We start from the raw sequence: 9,024 nt of genomic DNA, 5'->3' as shown, positions 1-9,024 counted from the left end.
TTACTCAGAACACCCAGCAATCTGAACTGGGCACTTTACAATCTGAAAATGCAGAAATCTGAACTGGGAAGTTTACAATCTGAACTGGGCATTACTGTCAACAGTTGATGCTTAACTATGGACTGGGCAGATCTCTGAACTGGGCATAACAAAAAAATGCAGAAATCTGAACTGGGAAGTTTACAATCTGAAAATGCTATAATTTGCCACTGTGAACAGAGAACAGTTTATGCTTACATCCTGGACAGAGAACAGTTTATGCTTCTAATGAACAAACGTGACTGGTCCAATGGTAACTCCTTGCTACTGTGCGCTCTGTTACTGGGCAGAAAAATGCAGAAATCTGAAGTGGGCGCTCGGTTACATCCTGGACAGAGAACAGTTTATGCTTACATATAACTGCTCTCTGTTACTAACGAACAAACGTGACTAGTCCAATGGTAACTCCTTGCTATTGTGAACCCTTGCGTCCTGTGTTCGAGCTTGGGATAGGTAGGTTTTTTTTGTTTTGTTTACATTTTTCAATCATTTTTGTATTTTTCTTTTATTTATTTACATGTATAGCACCAGTTTCTCCAAATCATTTCAACCTTTTTTTGGGGTGTTGATGGAGGTGTACCATGATGTTTTGTGCCGGTGCAATTTTTAGAACTAGTTTAACTATTAATGTAAGTATTTGTTATTTTACTAAAGAATAAGTGCTAAAAAACCTTAGGTGGCTAGAAAAATCTAGAAACTTGCATGTACACTTCATTTTGGTGTACAATGTTGACAAAAAAATGCAATTTATTCTGACAAAGTGGTGACATACATCCTACAAAAATGCATACAACCCTCATATAAGGCTAATTACTAAGTGAGAGATGTTCATGCTTGTGATGGATCTATACTACCACTTTCTCCAAATCATTTTAAACTTTAATGACATGTTTATTGAACCAACCTATGATGTTGTGTGCAGTTATGCATTTTTCAGACCTAGTTTACTAATTACTGTAATTATTTGTTGTATTTCGTAAAGATATTTGTTACAATACCATAACCTAGCTAGAAAAATCTAAAAACTTGCATGGACCATTCATTTTGGTGTACAATGTTGACAAAATAGTTTCAACTCATTCGGACAAAGTGGTGACACACATCCTAAGAAAGGCATACATCTCTCATATAAGGCTAATTACTAAGTGAGAGATGCTATTGCAAGTGAGAGATGTATAGTACCACTATGTCAAAAATATTTCAAAATATTATAACATGATCATAAACCAAACTAATGTGTCCATGAATAGATAATTGCAAAAAAAACATAGAGATAAATAAAAAACAAAGAATTAATATAAAATGGTAGGCAAAACACAAAAAAAGTCTCCTTGCAGGCGCTTGAACCTAGGAGCTCGGTCTTATAGTTAAGAGGTCAAACCATTGAGCTATGCACATGTTTTCGATATATACCCAGCGCTAGTATACTTAAACGCATTAGACTCCGCATTGCCAAACACATTGGACGCCAAAAACATTTTCCCCGTCGTCACTAAAACAGACTCCGCTCTCATCCTCTATCTCCCGCACTCCTCTTATTTCTCCCCCACTCTTCTTTCTCCCCCACTTCTCCAAACCTAATCGTCGCCGCCGGGACACGACGGCTGTCGACGACCTGTCCCCTCGACCAGGTACCTCACCGCCGCCGCTAGGACACATCCGCCGTCGACGACCTGCCCCCTCGACCAGGTACCTCACCGTCGCCCCCTTACCTCTCATCGCGTCGATGAGCTGCGTCGTCGCCGACTTCACTCGCCGCATCCCGCTCTATCTCATTGCCATCCGCATTTCTCTCGCCCCTTCCACCTAACACGCCCCATCCACATTGCTCTCGCTAACCCCTAAACCCTAACATCGCTGGATTTGGGTCATCGCAGACGACCTTGATGGTGAACAAAAGGAGGCACAGAAGTCAGAAAGGTCCAACCCCTAAACCCTAACCATCGCTAGATTTAGTTTAATTATTCATTCGTTGTTATCAGAGATATTGTAAATTGATTTATGTAATCATTATGCACTGATACAGTTGTGTTTGGTTCCTTACATTGTGTTATATGCAGTCACATCCATGTTTTAGTAGAGAACTTATGTTTCTAGTACTGGTAGACAAGGTTCAAGAAAGCGCGATTAGGCGTGCGATTAGGCGCGGTTAAGCGCTGAGCAGAGGGTCAACGCATCGCTTACCTACTAAGCGGGCAATTAAGCGCTGGCCCTGCTTAATCGTGCCCATTCGGCATGTTTAAGGGAGAAGAGGAGGGAGAGGAAGAGGAGGAACACCTCCGGGGTCAATCCAGCAGGCAGCAAATCGACGGATCGACGAGAGAGAGATAGCGGACGGACCTACGAAGGCTGTAGGCAGCAGATTGGTGAGAGAGAGGCGGAGCGACTTCGCGGTAGAGGTGAAGATCGCACGAGGGAGGAGAGGCTTCGGGAGAGGGAGCCGGAGAGCGTACGACACGGAGGAGGATAGGCTTCGGGAGAGGGAGGCAGAGAGCACAGGGCGGCGGCGCGGGGCGTGGAAGGAGGCAGCAGAGTACTAGGTCATCACGGGAGAGGGGTTTTGCGTTGAGCCTCCTGGCAGGTGGGCCTAGTGGGCTGCAGACTCATGAAGAGAGGAGGTGGGGGTTAAGGGCTGCTGCAGGGTGGCCCAATATCATGTATTTTTTTTCTCTTTTTAACAAAAATGATTAAGCACGATTAATCACGCTTAAGCATTTTCACCACCATACCGCTCGCTCAGCGCTTAGTGCTTTCTTGAACCTTGCTAGTAGAAAGAGATGAGAATATCTTCACTTTTTTTGTTCATCATCTTGTGTAAATCTACATCGCCTAATCAATGTACTAGCTAGTACTTTGAACATTGTTTAAGCCTGCATAAAGATTTCCACAACCAAACAGGGGAAACACTATAGTTATAGTGCAACCACAATTATGAACTTGCACAATCATAACCAAGCTTCATAATGACTGAATCTACACATCTTATCTATTTGCTTTTAGTCAAATCCTTCCCTGCAAATAGTAGTACCTCTTAGCTTTTAGTAAAATCCTTTACATTATCTAATACACACAGTATGCTTGTTCTTATCTATCTTGCAAGTAGTTCAACATGAGCGAACTGCTTATGAGAGAAGACGGGATAAACAAGTGGAGGAGAATATAAAGAAGATGCAAGATTTGGGTCTGAACAAATATACTTCTGTTCTAAATAATTCTGTCTCACCATCTGCATCAACAAAGGGGAAACATGCAGCAAACAAGATAAATAATAGTTCAGATTCGGATTCATATGTCTCTTTCTATCTCCTTGACGATGATGATCAAGGAGATACTGATGATGACAGTGAATATTATGAGCAACCAAAACCCCTGGCAATGAAGGTGCTCCTTCTATCTTCAAAGTAGTGGATGCCAAATAGTTGCATTGCATTTCAATGTTTTTAATCTGGTGTTTAATATATGCTCATGCTTTTAGATTCATCTTCTTTATTTCATACCTCTTAATTAATATATGGTCTTGCTTTTAAATGCACATGACTATTTTTTTGTGGACAGTATCCTAGAAGAGGTAGAAACACAACCCTTGCTTCAAGAGAGTGAGGGCAGGTGCACAACCAGAGGAGCAATCTTCAAAAAGGCTTCACTCTACAGAGACAGATGGCCACAATGTACAGGAACCAACAGATGGAAATGATCACATACCAAACAACCCTACTACACCTGGACTTGCTGATCATTTCAGCAGAGCTGCAGAGGAAGCCATGGCATCTGCTGCTCATGACAGTACAGGTGATGCTGAAGGCAACAGTCGTACTACACCTGGACTTGCTGATCATTTCAGCAGAGCTGAAGAGGAAGACATGGCATCTGCTGCTCATGACAGTACAGGTGATGCTCAAGCCAATGTAGCTAGAGATGAAGAAACTGAAGGCAAGTTCTATTTTTTCAGTCAAATAAGGCATCTCTTTTGCTGATTTGCATGAAACAAAACAATTTCATTATTCAATAAAAGCGAATTATATTTTGTAGCTCCTACACAGCGAGCACCAAGGAGACCCAGGGCAGCAACCAAGGGAAAACAACTGGACAGGATGACTAAAGTTATGCAAAGGAGACTGCCCATAGCTGTTGAGGAAGGCAAAAAAGGCCACATGAACCTGTTCAAGCTGCCAAGTTTGCATCAGAGGCTGGCATCATTATTCGGGAAACCATGCCTATCCTAACTCGTTGGAAAGATTACAAGGACGACCAGAAATACTACAACAGCTTTGTGTCACAGCTAAATGTAAGTGCATTACTGATTCTATGGTTCACTTGTATACTGCTTAACCTGAATTGACTAACTATGGAATTGTCATATGCATAGGGGCGCTTGTCCGTCAACACTGAGGACAAGGCAACAAAGGAAGCTTGCACCGATATGCTACGCTCTGCGGTAAAAAACCAGCATTATCGGCTCAAGCAGAAATACTTCAATGGTGTACCTGCAAATGAGATTAGCACAACTTCTCCTGTATCTTACATGACTGATGAATAGTGGAGGGCATTAGTTGCAAAGTGGTCTGATCCAAAGAACATGGTATGGGTATCTTGTCATATATTGTTCTTTCACTATACGTTTGCAAAGGATCTTCGCATATTGAACCTATGATCTAATCTGACATGTTCATTCTCTTGTAGGAAATAAGTGAAAAAAACAAGCAGAACCGCAGTCAAGTCAAGTTTCATCAGGCTACGGGTTCTCGCTGCTATGTGGCACACTTACATGCATATGTAAGTAACTATTACCTTGTACTACTACCTGCACTTTTGCACTCAACTTCTATTGCATTTGATCTGAGCAAACTTCGCTGTGATTGTTTATCCACGAAACAGAAGCAGAAGAGAAACCGAGAAGAACCTAGCTTAGATCAGACTGAAGAACTAGATGCGGTGGACGCCTTCAAGACCTGTCATACCAGCTCCAAACGTGGCCTGAGTGAACCGGCAAGAGAAGCACTTGTAAGTTCATTTGTTTGCTTTATTTAGTGTAATTTTTATGAGATCATATGAGGGAGGCTGGCTGTGGGTCGATGGAACGAAGGGGAGTGAGATCGATGAGTGAGATCGCCTGTCCCATCCCAGGGGAGTTCAGATCATAGTCTATTTTGTCTGCCATTTGTCTGCCATCAAATTTCTGAAATGAAAGTAAATATCATAGTCTATTTTTTGTAGGACCCGTGCACTAGAAATGTATAGGTTTTAGAGTCTTTGTTAAGCAAATCTGCTATAATTTGTAACTGTTTTCACATTATTTTTCATAGTCTATTTATAGAGTCTTTCAAATGTATAGCTTTTAATTTGCCATCAAATGTATAGCTTTTAAGCAAATATGCTATAATTTGTAACTGCTATAATCTGCTATAATTTGCCATCAAATGTATAGCTTTTAGAGTCTGTCAGTCTATTTTTCATAGTCTTTGTTAATGCCTTGTAGGCTATAATTTGTAACTGCTATAATCTGCTATAATGTGCACTAGAAATGAAAGTCACTGTTTTCACATTATTGTCAGCATCTTGCTGTTGCTCATTAGCATTAACATGTTACTGTTTCTGTCCATGATATTTCAGTCTCATATGGAGGCTTTGAGGGCTGAACCTGTTGCTGAAGGTGAGATGCCAGCATCCAGTGTGCACCTTGTGTCGAAGGTGCTGTTGATAGTCGCTTAGAGGGGGGGTGAATAGGGCGAAATTGAAATTTACAAATATAAACACAACTACAAGCCGGGTTAGCGTTAGAAATATAAACGAGTCCGTGAGAGAGGGTGAAAAACAAATCGCAAGCAAATGAAGAGTGTGACACGCGGATTTGTTTTACCGAGGTTCGGTTCTTGCAAACCTACTCCCCGTTGAGGAGGCCACAAAGGCCGGGTCTCTTTCAACCCTTCCCTCTCTCAAACGGTCCTTCCGACCGAGTGAGCTTCTCTTCTCAAATCAAAGCCGGGAACAAAACTTCCCCGCAAGGGCCACCACACAATTGGTGCCTCTTGACTTGATTACAATGGAGTTTTGATCACAAGAACAAGTGAGAAAGAAAAGAAGCAATCCAAGCGCAAGAGCTCAAAAGAACACGACAAATCTCTCTCGCTAATCACTAAAGCCTTGTGTGGAATTGGAGAGGATTTGATCTCTTTGTATGTGCCTAGAATTGAATGCCTAGCTCTTGTAAGTGGTTGAGAAGTGGGAAACTTGGATGCAATGAATGGTGGGGTGGTTGGGTATTTATAGCCCAACCACCAAACTTGACCGTTGGTGGAGGTTGTCTGTTCGATGGCGCATCGGACAGTCCGGTGCACACCGGACATGTCCGGTGCCCCTGCCATGTTACCAGAGCCGTTGGAATCTGACCGTTGGAGTTCTGACTTCTGGGCCTGCCTCGATGTCCGGTGGCGCACCGGACATGCACTGTTCACTGTCCGGTGCGCCGGCATGGGCGACTCTGACTTCTGCGCGCGCTGCGCGCGCATTAAATGCATCGCAGGTAGCCGTTGGCGCCGAAGTAGCCGTTGCTCCGTGGATGCACCGGACAGTCCGGTGCACACCGGACATGTCCGGTGAATTATAGCGGAGCAGCCTTCTGGATTTCCCAAGGCTGGCGAGTTCTTGAGCCGCGTCCCGATGGAGCACCTGACACTGTCCGGTGTACACCGGACAGTCCGGTGAATTATAGCGCGCCGGCTCTGGATTTTCCCGAAGGTGAAGAGTTGGAGTGGGAGTCCTCTTGGTGCACCAGACACTGTCCGGTGGTGCACTGGACACAGTCCGGTGGCACACCGGACAGTCCGGTGCGCCAGACCAGAGGAGCCTTCGGTTGCCTCTTTGCCCTTTGTTTGAACTCAACACCTGGTCCTTTTATTGGCTAAGTGTGTACCTTTTACACCTGTATAACTTATACACTAGAACAAACTAGTTAGTACAAAGATTTGTGTTGGGCAATTCAACCACCAAAATTATATAGGAACTAGGTGTAAGCCTAATTCCCTTTCAATCTCCCCCTTTTTGGTGATTGATGCCAACACAAACCAAAGCAAATATAAAAATGCATAATTGAACTAGTTTGCATAATATAAGTGCAAAGGTTGCTTGGAATTGAGCCAATATAAATACTTACAAGATATGCATGGATTGTTTCTTCATTTTTAACATTTTGGACCACGCTTGCACCACATGTTTTGTTTTTGCAAAATCTTTTGTAAATCTTTTCAAAGTTCTTTTGCAAATAGTCAAAGGTAAAAGAATAAGAGTTTGCAAAGCATTTTCAAGATTTGAAATTTTCTCACCCTGTTTCAAATGCTTTTCCTTTGACTAAACAAAACTCCCCCTAAATGAAATCCTCCTCTTAGTGTTCAAGAGGGTTTTAGATGAATCAATTTTGAAATACTACTTTCTCCTTCTTTTGAACACAAGAAGATACCAAATTGACAATTGAAAATTATATTTTAACATTAGGTGGTGGTGCGGTCCTTTTGCTTTGGGCTCAACCTTTCTCCCCCTTTGGCATGAATCGCCAAAAACGGAGTCATTAGAGCCCTTTAAACTATTTTCTCCTCCTTTGGTCATAAATAAAAGAGTGAAGATTATACCAAAGTAGGAGTCCTTTTGTTTTGCTCTCTCCCTCAAGGATAGAGAGCGGCTCGGAGTGACGGCGAAGGATGAGTTACGGAGTGGAAGCCTTTGTCTTCGCCGAAGACTCCAATTCCCTTTCAATGCACCTATGACTTGGTTTGAAATAGACTTGAAAACACATTTATTCATAGCATATGAAAGAGACATGATCAAAGGTATATTCATGAGCTATGTGTGCAAGTTAGCAAAAGAAATTTCTAGAATCAAGAATATTGAGCTCATGCCTAAGTTTGGTAAAAGATTGTTCATCAAGAGGCTTGGTAAAGATATCGGCTAATTGATCTTTAGTATTAATGTATGCAATCTCGATATCTCCCTTTTGTTGGTGATCCCTAAGAAAATGATACCGAATGGTTATGTGCTTAGTGCGGCTATGCTCGACGGGATTGTCGGCCATTTTGATTGCACTCTCATTATCACATAGCAAAGGGACTTTGGTTAATTTGTAACCGTAGTCCCGCAGGGTTTGTCTCATCCAGAGCAATTGCGCGCAACAATGACCTGCGGCAATGTACTCGGCTTCAGCGGTTGAAAGAGCGACCAAATTTTGCTTCTTTGAAGCCCAAGACACCAAGGATCTTCCCAAGAACTGGCAAGTCCCCGATGTGCTCTTTCTATTAATCTTACACCCCGCCCAATCGGCATCCGAATAACCAATTAAATCAAAAGTGGATCCCCGAGGGTACCAAAGCCCAAACTTAGGAGTATAAGCCAAATATCTCAAGATTCGTTTTACGGCCGTAAGGTGGGATTCCTTAGGGTTGGATTGGAATCTTGCACACATGCAAACGGAAAGCATAATGTCCAGTCGAGATGCACATAAATATAGTAATGAACCTATCATCGACCGGTATACCTTTTGATCGACGGATTTACCTCCCGTGTCGAGGTCGAGATGCCCATTAGTTCCCATGGGTGTCTTGATGGGCTTGGCATCCTTCATTCCAAACTTGGTTAGAATGTCTTGAGTGTACTTTGTTTGGCTAATGAAGGTGCCTTCTTGGAGTTGCTTCACTTGAAATCCTAAGAAATACTTCAACTCCCCCATCATAGACATCTCGAATTTTTGTGTCATGATCCTACTAAATTCTTCACATGTAGATTCGTTAGTAGACCCAAATATGATATAATCAACATAAATTTGGCATACAAACAAATCATTGTCAAGAGTTTTAGTGAATAAAGTAGGATCGGCCTTGCCGACTTTGAAGCCATTAGCAATAAGGAAATCTCTAAGGCATTCATACCATGCTCTTGGGGCTTGCTTGAGCCCATAAAGCGCCTTAGAGAGCCTATAGACATGGTTAGGGTACTCACTAT

This window comes from Zea mays, chromosome 5 (genome assembly GCF_902167145.1).
Source record: "Zea mays cultivar B73 chromosome 5, Zm-B73-REFERENCE-NAM-5.0, whole genome shotgun sequence".
NCBI lineage: Eukaryota > Viridiplantae > Streptophyta > Magnoliopsida > Poales > Poaceae > Zea > Zea mays.
The sequence above is the reverse complement of the archived record's forward strand: the minus strand, read 5'-3'. Positions refer to the sequence as shown.